Source organism: Sphaerodactylus townsendi, linkage group LG03 (assembly GCF_021028975.2).
Source record: "Sphaerodactylus townsendi isolate TG3544 linkage group LG03, MPM_Stown_v2.3, whole genome shotgun sequence".
Lineage (NCBI taxonomy): Eukaryota > Metazoa > Chordata > Lepidosauria > Squamata > Sphaerodactylidae > Sphaerodactylus > Sphaerodactylus townsendi.
In genome coordinates, this window is record NC_059427.1 from 25,607,189 (window position 1) to 25,625,626 (window position 18,438).

The window sequence follows — 18,438 nt, forward strand, 5'->3', positions numbered from 1 at the left end:
TGGTGGTGGTGTTGATCTGTGAAACTGCATATGTCCCATGAGCCACAGCGGGTTCCCACGCAGCTTCTGGCAGTCCTTTTCAAAACACGAGGATCCCATCATAAATTTTCCCAGTGTCTTCATCATTTGATGTAACTTGCTTACTTTCATTTGCCTGCTCAAACCCTTCAGTCTCTTTTGAACCTGGTGCTTCCACAATTGGAAAACAGTTATTTCTTCAGCAAAGATACCACCACTAGCAGTGTAAGAGTTTGGATTTCTATCCTGCCTTTCTCTTCTGTAAAGAGTCTCAAAGTGGCATACAAACTTCCTCTCCCCGCAACAGGCATCTTGTGAGATAGGTGAGACTGAGAGAGCTCTGAGAGAACTGTGACTAGTCCAAGGTCACCCAGCAGGCTTCCCGAGGAGGAATGGAGAAACAAATCCAGTTCAGCAGATAGGAGTGCACGACTCATGTGGAGAAAGGAGTGGGGAATGAAACCTGGTTCTCCATATTAGAGTCCACTGCTTTAAACCATTGCACTATGCAGCAATCAATAAATGCTGCAAGAGGGTCAGTGCCTTGCATAGGTGTCAAACTCGCGGCCCTCCAGATGTTATGGACTACAGTTTGCATCATCCCCTGCCAGCATCAAGGATGAGAACTGTAGTCCATAACACCTGGAGGGCCGCGAGTTTGACACCTGTGCCTTACAGCATAAATAAAATACAGAAAAAAAGAACAGTGTTAATGGCTCGGGGTCCTTATTCAGAAGAAAGTGGGTTATAAATGAATTCAATAAATTAGATACATTCAACAAATAAACAAACAAATAAATGACTTTTAAAAAATCTCTGAACTGAGGCTCATTCCGCACATGCAGAATAATGCACTTTCAAACTGCTTTCAGTGCTCTTTGAAGCTGTGCGGAATAGCAAAATCCACTTGCAAACAGTTGTGAAAGTGGTTTGAAAATGCATTATTTTGCGTGTGCAGAATATATAGCCTGAGTTTCATTGATTGGTTGATTTCATCTAAATATCTCCTTTCTAATCAAAGAGGCGTACATAATTTTTCTCGCCTCTATTTTATCCTCACCTGAGAGTATATAAGTGACCCAAGATTTCCCAGCAAGCATCCATGGCAGAGATGAGAGTGGAACCTGGCTTTCTCGGATCCTGGACCGACCACTCCACCAAGGGCTGACCTAAGGACCAGTGCATCAACATACCGGTACTCATTTTACAGGGTTTCTGTCCCTCTTTGACTTATCGCATTTCCTGCTTTTTCTTGGCCTGCTTGGGAGCTCAAGCTGAGACTAAGCATGTAACATCGCCTTTCTTATCTGTTACTTATGACTGGGGTGGGGGGGATTTAGCTAGTTATTTTCTCATAAAGACATTTACACTGACAGAACTGAAGACACCCCCCCCCCACCCACCACACTAGAATATCCCACACAATACGAAATTACTGTATGCAAGAGAGGAGACGAGCTTTCTGTCTAGTGGAAGCAGAAGTCATCAACTGTAGGCAATCCCGACAGCACGCCAGCTGATTCCTTTTGAACTGAGTGCATGTCCCTGAATGTTTGTGTGTATTCAAAACAAAAAAAGCCATTAATATTTATTCTTTGGTGGTGGACGCTGAACGCTTTCCATCTCCCAGGGCATCTCTGCTCAACCTCTGCTGCTTTCTGCATTTGCTGCCTTTTCAACTTGTTGTTGAATAAATCGTGTGTTCTTTTTGAAACTTGTTTCTTTCAGCCAGGAAAGAGGAAAGTGTTAGAAAAGCTGCAGACTTTGAAGAAGCTGTTGCAAAATGCCGGCTGTTGTCACGGGGTAGCAGATCTCGTCTTTGATACCGAGCGTAAGGCTTGCTCCGTCTTTTCCCTCAGGGAAATACTAAGGCAACATTGCAGCTAGATGGCTTGAAAATGGTCTCTCTGTGATCGCTACAATTTGTTTGTTTTTTTAAAGGTGTGTCGTTAAAGTCCCCATCTTGTTGCAACTAACTAATTGAGACCCTGTGCAGTTTTCAAGGTAAGGGATATTCAGAAGTAGTTTGCCTTTGCCTGTTTCTACATAGCAATTGTGGACTTCCATGGTGATCTCCCATCCAACTATTAACTAGGACCAACACTCTGGCCGCTTCCGCACAGCCTCCTTCCGCCCCCACGCCGCCAAGAGTGCGGGCGGCGTGGGGGCGGAAGCCCGTTCGCATGCAAGCATGCGAACGGGCGAAGCGGAGGCCGGCAGACGGCAGGCGGCTCCGCATGGAGCCGCCTCTGCGCCCTCCCCCGCCCCACTCACAGTGTCCTCCTCGTCGCCTGCGGGGCGTCACAGCCCCACCCACGCTGCCCTCCGACCCCTGGAGGTTGGAGGACAGTGTGCGCGGGGCTGCGACGCCCCGCAGGCGACGAGGAGGACACCGTGAGTGGGGCGGAGACGGGTGACAGCGTCTTCCCGGCGGCGCGGTTCGCACCGCGCCACAGAGAAGACGCTCCCTCCCCAACAACAACCCTTTAAAGGGTTGTTGTTTAGGGCGGCTTGACGCCGCCCTGGGGGGAGGGAAGAAGAGTCAGGTCGCCGCTGCTGCGTTGCAGCAGCGGCGCCTGTGCGAACGGCGGCCTGGGGGTGCCTTTTTTGGCGCCCCCAGGCTGTCATACATGGGCCGTGCAGAAGCGGCCCCTGTTTAACTTCTGAGTTCTGATGGGATCAGGCTAGCCTGGGCCTAAAAATGACAGAATTGGACTACATGGATATTCCAAAAGCAAGTTGCTATTAAGTGAATGTCTGACTTTTCACCTAACTTTTATACAGTGGTGGTACATGGAAATGTGTCTGCGTTTTGCACATCTGCTTCTTTGAAGTGGGTAGAATATTCTGAGGTATCTGACATCTTCTGTACAATGTATTGTCGAAGGCTTTCACGGCCGGAATCACTTGGGTGCTGTGTGGTTTCCGGGCTGTATGGCCGTGTTCTAGCAGCATTCTCTCCTGACGTTCTCTTCAGAGGATCTTCCTCTGAAGATGCCAGCCACAGATGCAGGCGAAACGTCAGGAGAGAATGCTGCTAGAACACGACCATACAGCCCGGAAACCACACAGCACCCAAATCTTCTGTACACTTTGTAGCCATTTATGCCCATGTGGTCTCCTTTGCTTTGAGCATATGTTCCCTTTGGGTTTGATTTTTGGTTACACATATAGTTCCCTCTTTGGGGCCCCTTCCGCACACGCAGAATAATGCACTTTCAATGCACTTTGCAGCTGTGTGAAATAGCAAAATCCACTTGCAAACAATTGTGAAGGTGGATTGAAAGTGCATTATTCTGCATGTGCAGAAGGAACTTGGCAGATCTCCCAGTTTCTGGGTCCTCTATAAGTGTGACTTTTTCTCCTCCCTTCTCAGGGAAAGGAAATACTTCCTTGAGTTTTCTTGCTCCTCCCTACCTTTCCCTACCCACTCTACTGGTCACCATGTCAGGATGATCAGAAGGTTTGGGGAGGTCCTTTTTAAAATTCATGGCCAGCACGGAAACCAGACTGGAAGGGATCCAGTGCGCTTGCTTCATCCAGGAACCTCTGGAGCTGATCTGCCACCGCTCACTCAATTACCTTTCCCAGAAACAACAGATTCGAAACTGGGCGGTAATTGTCCGGATCTGGTGGATCTAATTGTGCTCTTTTCAGGAGTGGGCAGACTACTGCCTCTTTAAGCCAACCCAAGAAAACCCCTTGCTCAAGGGAGCTTTTATAAATAGCTATTTATAATTTCCAACAGGTGGCTCTGCAACTCCTCCCTGCCGGCTTTCATCAACCAGGAAGGGCACAGGTCAAAAGGACAAGTGGTAGATTGTACAGCTGCCAGTGTCCTGTCCACATCTGCTGGGTCGAGCAGACTGAAGTGGTCCAACTGAGGACCTAGAGACGGCCAAGGGGCCTCTAGTTCACATATTGTATCAATCATGGCAGGCAAGGTTTGGCGGAGGGTCAAGACTTTGTCTGAGAAGTAGCTCGCAAATGCCTCACAGCCTAAAGCCAATTCCCTAGATTTTGGACCCATAGCTGAAGTCATAAGTGATTGAATTATGCTAAACAGTTGTGCCAGGCACGAGCTAGCTACTGGGATAGAGGAAGTAAAATAAGACCGCATCCTTCACAGTACCCTCATAGAATCTCATAAATGTCTGATACAAGTGTCTTGACCCCTTGTTGAAGGACCACCACCACACTTGCTCTAGCCATCTCAACTTCTGTTTCAGCTATCACAGCTCCTCGGTATACCAAGGAGCCGGTCTGGCATAGGTGCGGAGAGGGGGCCTTGGAGCGACAACCTCAGTAGCTTCAGAAAGCCTGGTATCCCAGCTCTCTACCAGATGGTCAAAGGAGGCACCAGTGGGTGGGTCTCCCACAGAGCATCCTGGAATCGCTCCTGGTCCATTAGTCTCTGCAGGTGGGCCAAAATATGCCCCTTGTCTAGACAAGGGGGCGCAGCAGCATCTATCCAAGCCTTAAGGACGTAGTGGTCAGACCATGGCACTCTATCAAGAGACGATAAGCCCACATTCACACCTGCCATGAAGATCAGGTCCAGAGTGTGGCCACATTTACATGTGGGGCTCCTGGTGTTCACCAGGAGAGACCTAGCATCGCCATGGTTGACACTAGATCAGCAACTACCAAAGAGGAGGCCGAATCAATGTGGATGTTGAAGTCACCCAATACTAACAGCTTAGGGTATGACAATGCCCACTCTGAGATGACCTCCAAGAACCGCAATAGGCTGTCTGCCGGTTCACTAGGCGACCAGTACATCAAAAGAACAGCCAGTCTCTCTGGGGAGTCCCAGCAGAGGCCTAAACACTCCAGGCCAGCAATCAGCAGGACAGGGGATGTCCTAAAGGAGATGGAATCTTGGACGAGCATTGCCACGCTGCCCCCCCGGCCCTATGTCTGAGGTTGCTGGACAAACGTGAAACCATTTAATGTTCATCAACATTATTTTTCACCTATGTGTTTTGGCATAACCTTTTTGGGAGCCATAGCTACTCCATCCCATGTCATTTTGCTACCTCACCCAACTGCCTATGATTCTGGCAGAAACAGGATTCAACTTTCCACAAGGTAGAAGGCAAGGACACTCCATTTCCATTGTGTAGCTGCAAAATTATTTTACAAATTGTTCAAATTGGGGTGAGGGGAGGTCGACAAAGCACCAAAATCTAAGCCTTGCCTTTATGAGTGTCGAAAACAGTACAATTGCCTGTAAACATTTCATTGTTGCGCTTTTAAGTTTAACTTTTTAAACTGCAGTGTTTTAAAATGTTAAGAGTTTTGACCAAGACTATAGGAAGTGCAAACAGAGATTCTGGAGCACATGGGACCAAGTGGTGCTAAAATGATACAACAGGAAATTAACAAAATACCAGTGAATAGAAAACCAACAAATCGAAAATATCAAGCATATGTGTTTCTTAACACATCCGCCAACACTAGAGAAATATTTATTTTTATACTTTATTTCATTTTCAACCGAGGAACAATTTTAAAAGCTCACTCCCAAACAGTCCATGAAGAAGGAACTATTTCAGGACATTCAAAAAAGAACGTAAACAAAACACAACAAAACACCCCATGGAATTTATCTAACGCCCGTCACATTTATGGCCATCGTAAACTTCGGTGCTCTGCCCAACAGGAAATGAGCAATTGTCCTTTTCTCTCTCATTTTCTTATGTCCCTGTGTCAGTGAAGTTGCTTTGTTGCCTGAGAAAAAAAAATTAAAACATACAATCAGATATTTGGTTTAATATTCAAAACATTTGGCATCATATGTGAGGAAAGCAAACACATTGAGGTTCAGCAATCAGTCAGGTTCAGTAATCAATCAGCTCAGTAACATTTTGCACGCAGAAACCTTGACTCTGGCAGAGGAAGAAGCATGTGGAGCTAAACCTGTGGTGCTCTCCATATATTGTTACTGCTCAGACAGTCTTGAAGGCATGAAAGGGTGAGCAATGCAGGACATAAGTCCCCAGAGGTGGCTTCTTTATCCATTACAGATGAGACAAGAATTCTCTCCTCTGATTTCCAGGAATAAGTACATTCCTCCAGTTGCTAGTATCTTCATGAAAACTGCCTTGCCCTATCAAATGGGTCAGCCTCCCAATACAGACGAACAGGTATGATATTAAAACTGATAGTTTTAAGACTGTGAAACAGATGTAGCAAAGCCAGGGCATTACTACAATTCCACTGCTTCCTCTAGAGATGCTGAGTCGGACATGCCTTTTGAACATAGATGATCCACCTCAAACCCCTAGCTGGCTCTAGTAACCTCAGAATGTCTCACTGAGCATTTGAAGTAGCAAAGCTACAGCTGGAAAGCATTTGTTTTCCAGAAAGTTTGTAATTTGGTCACACTGGTCGTGTGTTGTGTTCATACCTGATATGTGTAAAAGCACAACATCCAAAAGATTTTGGATCTCAATCCTTACACTTCCAAAGCCTCACTTCTTGGAATCAGAATAATTATTTTTCTCCTACATCTCCTACATAAAAAATAATTATTTTTCTCCTACATCTGTCTTCTCCCTGCAATGAACATGCCAACATGGCACAATGTTTATGTACATGGAGTAGGTTTTTATTTTAAAAAAATCTCTCACACTGCTCTGTGATGTGAAAAAATTATTTTAGCATTAGGGGCATGACCAGAAACAGGAGACTGAATGTAGAGCACATGAGTAGGACATGGTCATAAACTGTATTTGGCTAGCATCAAATGTCACTATGACTATGTCACTGTGCTGTTATTGGAACAGCTGTATTGTGAGCCGCCTTGAGCCCTTTGGGGGTGAGGCGGCCTATAAATCTAATTAATAATAATAATAATAATAATAATAATAATAATAATAATAATAATAATAATAATAATAATGATGATGATGATGATGATGATGATGATGATGATGATGATGATGATGATGATGATGATGATGATGATGATGATGATGATGGTGGTGTTGGTGGTGGTGGTGTTGGTGGTGGTGGTGGTGGTGGTGGTGGTGGTGGTGTGTCACGTCAAAAGGAGCACAGAAGAGTTATTCTAAGCTCTCCTGGAGAGTAAGGGCAGGAGAACAAAATCTCTCAAAATTGTAGGAGTTGAAGGCCCTCGGTTGAAGTTAATGGGTAACAGATTCAGGATGAACATACAAAAAACATTTCTTTACTCAACACGTTATTCCATTTTCAGATTCTCTGTTGCAGGTTTTAAGGATGACCATTAACATGGATGACATTTAAAGGGGTTCAGACGGACTCAAGGAAAGTCTGGCAGTGGCTACTAGCCATGGTGAGTGATGGAAGCATCCACATCTAAAAGCAGTTAATCTCTGAATACCAATGCTGGAGGGCAGAATCAAGGGGAAGGTTTGGTCTTTATGCCATGTTTGTTTGGCCCTGAAGGGGAACTGGTTGGTTGTGGTGTGAAACAGTATGCTGGACAAGAGGGGTGATCAAGCAGGGCACCTATTGGAAACAATAGGGGATGGGGCACCCATTTTGGGGGTCCATAACTATGGACCCCTTCAACCAAACTTCACTAAACCTGGGTGGTATTATCAGGGGTGTCACCAATTTATACTCTGAAATGTTGGTGCTGCTAGCTTTACAAATGAGACCCCTGAAGGCCGAAACATGAAAAACACCAAAAATACAAAAAAATCAGACAGATCCGAATTTTTTGGGTATACCTGAATATTCGGGTATATCCGAATATGTTATTTGTCTTATTTGGGCATACAGATAATTTTATGCCCAAATAAATCCGAATCTGAGTTTTACCGAATTTCTAGGGTATTGACCAAGCCTACGAGTCCCAAAATTGGTATTCAGAGGTTTACTTCCTCTGAAAATGGAGGCTCCCTTTAGTCACCATGGCAAGTAGCTACTAATAGACCTATGATTCCTCCATGAATCTGTCTAATTCCCTATCAAAGCTGGCTGGGCCTGTGGCCGTCCCTACTTCTAGACCAAGGTGCTTTCAGATGGGTCATTCTTGCTTACCTGCCAGCATAGACACTTGCCAATTCAGTATGTCCCAACCTGTCTTTCAGCTACTAGATAACTGGAACATGATTCTGTTTCTTGTGAACAAGCCGGGTTCTCCATTTGATTTTTTCCAATGTTGCTTTTGTTTTAATAGTTTCACTTTCACGCCTTTCCTATAGAGTGTGTGAAGATCTGGCATTGGTTGCCAATGGCATCATTTCAGTTCCTTCAGCTCAGATCCACGATGTAGCTGGTGGGAGATATTATATTCCCTTGAACATTTCAAGGTCCTTGGAACTGAGAAACACTGTTCCTCAGAGCAGCTGCCATTTTTTGTTTGCTTGTTCCTTTCCTCTCAGTAAAACATATGTCCCACCCTTTCAAATGGCTGACATTTTCATTGTGTGTGCCCCCTTGACTGACATTTTGTGGCAGCCCCACAAATATCTTGGCGCACATTTGATGCATCTGTTAGAGAGAAGTCCGTGCTGTTCAAGCAGTTTATCCTTTTGCAGTGGAATGGAACATGTATGTAGTGCACCAGAGTTCCATTCATGGCATTCTCAGCTCAGATGTTCTTATTTGTACTTGCTTTGAAATGTGAAACATTTCCTATTAAATGAAGAAGAGAAGAGTAGAAGAGTTTTGGATTCATACCCTGCCTTTCTCTCCTGTAAGGAGTCTCAAAGTGAGTTATAAACTTCTTCCCTTCCTCTCTCCACAACAGACACCTTGTGAGGTAGGTGGGGCACAGAGAGTTCAGAGAGAACTGTGATTCACCCAAAGTTACCCATCAGGCATCATGTGAAGGAGTGGGGAATCAAAAGAGCAGCAGTGTCGTAAGAGGTTAAGAGCTCGTGTATCTAATCTGGAGGAACCGGGTTTGATTCCCAGCTCTGCCGCCTGAGCTGTGGAGGCTTATCTGGGGAATTCAGATTAGCCTGTACACTCCCACATACGCCAGCTGGGTGACCTTTGGCTAGTCACAGCTTCTCGGAGCTCTCTCAGCCCCACCTACCTCACAGGGTGTTTGTTGTGAGGGGGGAAGGGCAAGGAGATTGTAAGCCCCTTTGAGTCTCCTGCAGGAGAGAAAGGGGGGGGATATAAATCTAAACTCTCTTCTTCTTCTCAGTTCTTCACCACTACACCACACTGTCCTCTGCTTGACCTTAAAGACACACAGAGCCCAAAATTACTCAGATTATTCAACGTGTTCTGTGCAATTTTTGGCAATAAAAGATACTGCTGCAACTTATCCAGATATCTTCCTAAGGTCTAGCTAAAAAAAAAAAACCTTACTGATAGTTTTCACCATGATTCTTTTAAAGTGAAATCTGTAGCACATTGCTGGGCTTTTCCTCAAACTTTTGAAGAATTTTGAGAGAAGCCAGCGTGGTATAGTGGTTAAAAGCAGATAGATTTTAATCTGGAGGACTGGGTTTAATTCCCCACTCCTCCATCTGAGTGATTGAGGCTTATCTGGTGAACCTCATGTATTTCCCCACTGCTGGGTGACCTTGGGGTAGTCACAGTCTCCTTTCAGGAGAGAAAGATGGGGTATAAATCCAAACTCCTCTTCCTCTTTATTTTATTTTTTATCATATTTACAAAATATATATTCTGCCTTTCTACCCTTTGGATCCTTTAATGACATGCTTTATTAGATTTATATCCCACTTCTAACATTTTTGAAGTAGTAGTATTTTTCCCCACCTCTCCCATTCCTAATGTATTAAGGTCCTACCTGACTGAATGCTTTAGTCACTTTCTCCAGGATAAGAATTCGCCATGAGCCACACAAAGAGAAGCCAGGGCCTACTCTGCCTCAGATGTTAATTTATCAAAGGCTCTGCACATCCCTAAGTTACCAAGGAGTTGTCTTAATTCTGAAATATCACTCGTCACTTGAGCCGTGAGGAAATAAAAACATTTTAACACAGATAACAACAACAATAATGCTGTAGAATTTCATTCCACTTCTCAGAGTGGCATTTGATGGGGATGGAATGAGGAAGGAGTTCTAGCTTGCATTGTCTCAGATGTGAACTGCAGATACGAATGTATCAGACCTCCATAGGGAGAAAAATTCTCATGAGCATTTCAAATTTATTATGCTGGGGAAAGTAATTGAATTTCTCGCTTACATGCTTACATTTTCTGTTTTAGCTATTGATCCTTCTCCCACTCATGCTCGCTTTTCTTTCCACCCACCTCTTCACTCTCAGTGTGTTAGCTACAGAAGTTTCAGACTTTTAGAAAGTGCTTCCAAAGACCACGTTGTATTTGCCTATAAACCGCCTGTTAACTTTTTCGGGAATTCGGTTGAAACAGAAACCACCCCCCCCCCCCCGGTAAAAACACCCCTCCTTTCTGTTTACTTGGTTTCCTACAGCAAGAAAACTAATTTGAAGGCAGAATGGAGTTCCCAAAATGTAGTGAGGTTTCTTTTTCTGCTTTCCATTTAATAGCAAGCTGGTATCGAACAGCTGATGGGACAAAAGGTTTTGTCTCCATGCTGTTTTACTGACATACTTTCCATGAAGGCCGTAATGCTATGATGATTCGGAAGAGATTTCTGAAGGTGACCTTCAGAGAACATGGATCTTTTGGAGCACTGCGATTTCTTTCCCCGTGTCGCCGTAGAGCATTTGCCCGAAAGAGTCATCTGTCGCTGCTTTGTAATTAATGGTTCTTACGGATGGCTGAGTGGGTGATATAATTAATGCCACTTAAGGCTGGAGTGTGTTGAAATCCACAGCTGACTACCAAAATGTGTGTTTGTGCAAGGACGATCTACAAACAGCTCCTGAGTGCAGCCACAGCCAGGTCAGAGATCACGAGGACTTAGGAACACTGAACCCCTTTCAGCGCTGTTATCATGGTACTCTGAGAGTGGACCGACATTACTGTTCAAAGAGCATGAACTCTTGTCTGTCGAAATGAGTTGCAGATGAAGGATAAGGATCATGCCTGAGTTCCTGCAAAATAATCTCTCAATATTTTGGCCAGTATCAAAAAAGCTGTTTCTGTCTCTTGGCACCCAAAAGGAATTTTCAAATCAACAACCCCTCCTTTGTAGGGTTGGTAAATGGGGAAAAAATTCAGCCCTGGTTCGGATTTGGGTCCAGTTCGGGTGTATGGGCTCGGATCCCCCCAGTTCCGAGCCTGCCAGGCTCAGATATGTTGGAAGAAAGGGACTATACGCTGTTTCCTGCCTCATCCTGCAGAGGGGTTTTTTACTAGCGAGCTAGTGGCTAGATAGGGACTTAGGAATTTGTCACCTTTACTCTATCATGCTGAGTCTATCCCTTTGATGTAGACTGATACTCTTAGGGACTTCCTCCCTTGCTTCCGCCTTCTTCTCGGACACTCTCCATTACTCTTACTTTCACCATGCCTAGGGAGAGGATGTGTCTCCTACGCATCCGCCTCCATCCAGCTAGATTAGACTAGATAGTGAACCTATCTCTACACCTTTCTATCCAGAATGGAGTTCACTAATAAATACTCTTTTTATTAGATAAGAAACTACAAATGACTCTGATTTTCTTTTGTGTCTGAAGTTCTCTCTAGCAAGCTCAACCACGTGTTTGTACCCAGGTAAGCTTCCCTGTGTTTTAGCCTCTGTGCCGCTCTGCTAATTTTCAAGGGATACACACGCACCAGGTGTGGATCTTCCAACAGGTTAATGGGCTCCAGCATTTAAAGAGGTTAATTTTGCCTCAGCTGTTTTTGGGCACTAACCGTGTTTTTGTTTTTAAGTTTTGAGTGCACGCACATGCAAACAGGAGCACCTTTGAGAAAGCACGTTTTGAAGTTTTGGAGCTTTTGAATGAGAGAGGAACTTGACACTAAGGAGTTAACTTTTGTTGTTCCCCCGGAACTCTGAAGAGGGGTTTGCCGGAGGCCTTTTTGCATCACTGCTTTTTGCATCACCTTTTTTTCCCTTTTGATCACCACAATGGCAAATTACAACGCAAAGTATCCTCTTTTGATTTTGACACGAGATAATTATTTGGAATGGAGAGATCGTATTACATTGGCACTGGACGCAGAAAATTATTTGGAGGTCTCTGAGCAGGATCCGCCCCCAGAAGGAGAAACAGACCAAAGCCGGACCGCGTTACAGAACTGGATCCGAACTGACGCAAGGGCGAGACACCTGATCTCCTTGTCTGTGAGTAATACCGCGTTATCACATATTCGTCATTTAAAAACAGCAAAATTGATGCTGGAAAAACTGCAAAACTTATTTGGCGACAGCCCTTGGGCTTCTGTTCACACATTACGAGCCGGACTGTACAGTCTACGATATAAAGAAGGGGAGGATTTCCTCACCCATTTGACAAAAGTTGAAGATTTTTTTACTAAATTAGCAAACGCAAGAGAAGCTCTAACTGAGAGTGCTAAAACGTCTGCCTTATTTCTAACAATGCCATCTTCATTTAAATCGATTATATCTGAGTTGGAACGTGATAAGACTATGACATTTGATCAAGCTGCATCTAGATTATCCTCTGAGATCAGCTTAAGTCGCACATTAGAACTTCAGGAAAGCCAGCCAGCAAGGGAAAACTTTGCTTTCTTGACCAGCCCCAAACAAAGGGTAATTAACAGCCACTCGAGGAGGCAGTCGAATTTCCATGAGGTTGCCAGGGCAACGCAGCCAGAAGGACGTGGTCACATGTCTGTAACCAGAGATCAGTCCTTTGAAGTCCGCATGAGAACAAACGGACAATCAGGCTCTTCGACCAGAGGGCATCACAGAGCCAACGTACGCCCTAAGTGTTATCGGTGTCACCAAGAAGGACATCTAGCGGACGAATGTCCAAATAACACCCAACGAAAATATTCTCCACCAAATGAGACAAAGTTTAAAGACAGGACAGGTCGTAACTATTTCTTAAAACCACCAAAAGAGGGTATCCGCAAAATTATTCTTGATAGCGGAGCAACCCAAAGTATTTTTAATGATTTAAACTATTTCACAAAACTGTATGTGACTCCTCAGCAACATATTTTCATGGCTAATGGCTCAAGTCTCATAGCTAGACAAAAAGGCACTGTGCTTATTGAGTGCAAGCTACCTGATAATTCAATCAGAAAATTTACTCTAGAAAATGTGCTATATGTACCAAATATGGATACATCTCTGATAGCAATTTCTGATCTAGAGAAGAAAGGCTATGCCATTACATTTCAAAAAGGAAGATGCCATGTCACCAGAGATCACAAATTATGCATGACTGCTTAGAATATTGAAGGAGTGTATGCTGTGCAACACTGTACAGGAAACAATGACTGTTTTGATGAATCTGAGAACAATGATTTTTATTATGAATCTGATTTTAAAGTCCATGAGGTGAATTTTGCTAAGTCATGTAAACCAGACAACAGAGAGAGATCATTTATTCAGCAAAGCCATGCAGCTGAAAAAGTGTTTTGGAATAAGGATTTTAAGAAACAATGCTTTAATAACAAGAATGATGGACTGTGTTTGAAGGATTATAATAGCAGAGAACTGTGTGACATGAATGAACAAAATGGATTTTACAATGTTGATGAATTCAGTGACTGTGACAATGATGATTTTGAATCCAGAGAGATGTGTGATGATGATGAATGGGATTTTGAAAATGAGGACTGTAATTTTGAGAATTGTGAAGATGATTTTGAATCAGAGACTGAATTTGATTATGCAAGTGATTACCAGTTAATGCCTTCAGAGAGGGGGGCACACCATGACCAAACCCTGCCCTGTGATGATTGCCAGAAAGATGACAGCGCAGAACCAGATGATCCAGATGAAATACCTGACCAGGATGCTGACCCAATGCTGACAAGTGCAGCAACAGAGGGGGATGCAATCCCAAGAATTGAGGTGAGACGACCAGAACACCTGAACAAGGAAATGCTTCCATTGAAGCAGTCCTACCTTGCAAGATTGACTGTAAATGAACCAAATCAATGGAAAGACTCTGATGAAACTTTTGATTTCAACTTTACCACTATAAGAACTTTGCTCAGCATTGCAGCTAGCAAGCAGATGAAAATTCAACAGATAAAGATCAAATCCACATTTTTGAACAACGTGCTACTTCAAGCAGACTTTCAACAAAGTAAGGCTGATTCATGCCTTTATGTCAAGAACAGAAATGGAAAATGGACTTATATTTTTGCTTTTAACAAAGAACTACTTTTAACCTATGATGACCAAGATGACTACAAAGGATTACTACAATATCTGAACCAACAACTTGAAATCATACAACTAGGAAAAGTTGCTAACTACCTAGGAATCCAAATTGAAAGAGAGAAAGATGGGAGCTTTCTTCTGAATCAACAACAAAAGATCACAGACCTAATCAACCTACTGAATCTACAAGTAGCGTACTCAGCTCCCATTCCTGTGCAAACGAGTTATATAAAGGAAGATAATTTCACCAAACGACTCTCTGACAACACCAAGTATAAAGAAGCTGTAAACAAACTTCTGAGCATCAGTACTCAAACCCGACCAGATATAAGTACAGCAGTCGGATTACTAAGCAGAAAGATTGCTTCACCAACAGTAAAAGACTGGAATGCACTACAAAGAGTGACTAGATATTTGAAAGGAAGTACAGAACTTAAACTAAAACTGCCAGCTACCAAAGATGCTACACTAATAGCTTATGTTGATGCAGACTGGGCTGGAGACTTAACTGACAGAGCATCTACCAATGGTCAGATCATTTTCTTTGGAAATGGTCCTATTAGTTGGTCAAGTACCAAACAAGAAATAACAGCAGCATCTACCACAGAAGCAGAATATGTATCAGCTGCTCACGCTTTGTCACGAACTACAATGGATATGTCAACTACTAAAATTCTTAGGCAATGAACCAGCACTTCTTACACCAGTGTATGAAGACAACCAAAGCTGCATCAAACTATCCAAACAAGAAGACGTGAAGAAAGCTAACCAAGCACATTGATCCAAAGTACCACATAGTGAGACACCTGCAAAAGGATGGCGTCATTCAATTGATCTACTGCCACACCAGCGAGGGGCTTGCAGATCTGTTCACTAAGCCCGTACCGAAACCAGCTTGTGAGAGGGTTAGAAGCAAGGTAAGCCTGACTAGCTGAGTCAAGAAACAGCGAGAGGGGGGGTTGGAAGAAAGGGACTATATGCTGTTTCCTGCCCTCATCCCTACAGAGGGGTTTTACTAGCGAGCTAGTGGCTAGATAGGGACTTAGGAATTTGTCACCTTTACTCTATCATGCTGAGTCTATCCCTTTGATGTAGACTGATACTCTTAGGGACTTCCTCCCTTGCTTCCGCCTTCTTCTCGGACACTCTCCATTACTCTTACTTTCACCATGCCTAGGGAGAGGATGTGTCTCCTACGCATCCGCCTCCATCCAGCTAGATTAGACTAGATAGTGAACCTATCTTTACACCTTTCTATCCAGAATGGAGTTCACTAATAAATACTCTTTTTATTAGATAAGAAACTACAAATGACTCTGATTTTCTTTTGTGTCTGAAGTTCTCTCTAGCAAGCTCAACCACGTGTTTGTACCCAGGTAAGCTTCCCTGTGTTTTAGCCTCTGTGCCGCTCTGCTAATTTTCAAGGGATACACACGCACCAGATGTGGATCTTCCAACAAGATACACCCGAATTGGCTGGGTTTTTTTTTAACCTACAGAAAACATCATAAAGTTTGTGGGGTGACAGGGTGATCTAAGGATTTTTTTACATTCAGAGGCAGTTAAGTTCTGAATACCTGTGCCAGAATGCAATGTCAGGAAAAGGCCTTAGCCTCTGGGCCCTGTTGTTGGATCTCAACAAGAACTGGTTGAGGCAGGAAGCTGGACTAGATGGACCACTGGTCTGATAAGGCAGGGCTCTTCTTATGTTCCTATCTGCCATTCAAAGGGACATCAAAAATCCAGCTGGGTGCTGCCAAATCCTTAGGCATGCCTAAATGTTTTCTGCCAGTAATGGAGGAAGCATCCATAGAAACACTGTCTGGAAACCACTGTGATCTCATGATTCTGTAACTTTTAGTCGGGATCTGCCAACTCTTGATAGAGGTCCACGAAAGAAGAAGAAGAGTTTGGATTTATACCCCACCTTTTTCTCCTGTAAATAGACTCAGTGCAGCTTACAAACCCTTTTCCCTTCCTCTCCTCAGAACAGATACCTTGTGAGCAGTGGGGGGATTCAAATGATTTAACAACTGGTTCTGGTGGTGGGATTCAAATGATTTAAAAACTGGTTGTTTACAAGCAGCATTTTAACAACCCGTTCTGCCGAAGTGGTGCGAACCTGCTGAATCCCACCATTGCTTGTGAGGTAGGCAGGGCTGAGAGAATTCCGAGAGAACTGTGACTAGTCCAAGGTCACCCAGCAGGCATCATGTGTAGGAGCGGGGAAACAAATCCAGTTGACCAGATTAGAGTCTGTCACTCATGTAGACGAGTGGGGAATCAAACCCGGTTCTCCAGATTAGAGTCCACTTGGTCTTAACCCCCCTGGTTCTCAAATATGATTGTTTATTCCTAAATGATGCCATTATGTATTTAAACACATTGTACCATCAAAAAACATCAGCATTTACATTTTCAAGTGTATTTCTATTGTCTCAAAGATTCTTTTCCTTACTTTCCCATGCTAAGGTACCTGGAGAGCAATCTCCATTGATCAGCTGTCTTGTCTTCCACTGTGGTTCACAACGACATTAACAAATTCAATAACAAGTCTCCCCAGAATCCACCATTCTGATTCAACGTCCATATACACGGAACAGCTTGGGGCTGCCATGGACAGCTCAATGAAAATGGGAACTCAGTGTGCTGCAGGGATGAAAAAGGCAAACTCCTTGCTGGGAATTATTAGGAAAGGCATTGGAAATAAAATGAATAATATTGTGGCCCCTCTACAGAGCTACCACGCAGCCTCATTTGGAATGCTTTGCTCTGTTCTGGTCATTGTAACTCAAAAAAATATTGCAGACTTATAAAAAGGGCAAAAGATGGCAACCAAGGTGATTAAGGAGCTCGATCACCTTTCCTATGAGATTTCCCAGTTTATGAGGACTGGCTTGGGTGGGGAGGGGAGATTATGATAGAGGTCTACAAAATGAATGATGTAGATAAAGCTTAGAACTGTATCTATTTAATGAAGCTGATGGGCAATAGATTCAGGACAGACAAAAGGAAATACCTCTTTAATCAACCATTAATTAAATTGTGGAACACATTGCCACATTGCTAGGGGATATAGCAATGAGACGGATGGCTTTGAGAAAGGATTAGACAACCAAATAGGTTCATCAAATGCTACTACATGTTAGTAATTAATGGAGACCTCTAAATACATGGGCCACAAGTCCCGGCATACTAGCACTAGAAGAAGAAGAAGAAGAAGAAGAAGAAGAAGAAGAAGAAGAAGAAGAAGAAGAAGAGGAGGAGGGGGGAGGAGGAGGAGGAGGAGGAGGAGGAGGAGGAGTTTGGATTTATATCCCCCCTTTCTGTCCTGTAGGTGACTCAAAGGGGCTTACAATCTCCTTTCCCTTCCCCCCCCCCAACAAACACCCTGTGAGTTGGGTGGGGCTGAGAGAGCTCTGAAAAGCTGTGACTAGCCCAAGGTCACCCAGCTGACATGTGTGGGAATACACAGGCTAATCTGAATTCCCCAGATAAGCCTCCATAGCTCAGGCGGCATAGCTGGGAATCGAACCCAGTTCCTCCAGACCAGATACACGAGCTCTTAACCTCCTATGCCACTGCTGGCATATGCCAGTGGGAGGGAATTTCTTTTTCAAAAATTAACTTGTTTCAATATAGCCTATTTGTCCCGCAATTCCTCATTTAATGGAGGTATTTCTCTTTCATTTCTCTTCATAGGGAAATCAACGCAACCTTTTGTAACCTGGGCCCATGCCACTGCCTCATATTTCACACCAAGGGAGATGCTCTAGCACAGGGATGGCCAACCTATGGCACTCCAGATGTTCATGGACTACATTTCCCATCAGCCCCTGCTAGCATGGCCAATTGGGCAAACATTGTTTGACGCTGAGGATTCACAGAGCAAACTTCTGAAATTTTGCAGATGCACCCTTTCGGCTCCTCCTTTCTTTTTGATCAAAATGGAATGGATTAGAAACGGTCTCCAAATTTGGGTGCTGTGTGATTTCCGGGCTGTATGGCCGTGTTCTAGCAACATTCTCTCCTGAAGTTTCGCCTGCATCTGTGGCTGGCATCTTCAGAGGATCCTTTGAAGATGCCAGCCACAGATGCAGGCGAAACGTCAGGAGAGAATGTTGCTAGAACACGGCCATACAGCCCGGAAACCACACAGCACCCAAGTGATTCCGGCGGTCTCCAAATTCTTGGGGGAAAAAAGA

At 44.0% G+C, this 18,438-nt stretch overlaps 1 protein-coding gene across 4 annotated transcripts in view; it reads right to left on the reverse strand.

Annotated features, from left to right (window-relative positions):
* Window positions 1–5,486: 5,486 nt before the first annotated feature.
* FHIT (fragile histidine triad diadenosine triphosphatase) overlaps window positions 5,487–18,438 on the reverse strand; it is a 1,529,347-nt gene continuing 1,516,395 nt past the window's right edge. For all 4 annotated transcript variants that reach the window (XM_048490110.1, XM_048490109.1, XM_048490111.1 and 1 more), the window contains exon 9: window positions 5,487–5,751. The gene's annotated coding sequence lies outside the window, so the exon portion shown is untranslated. The remainder of the gene's footprint in view (window positions 5,752–18,438) is intronic.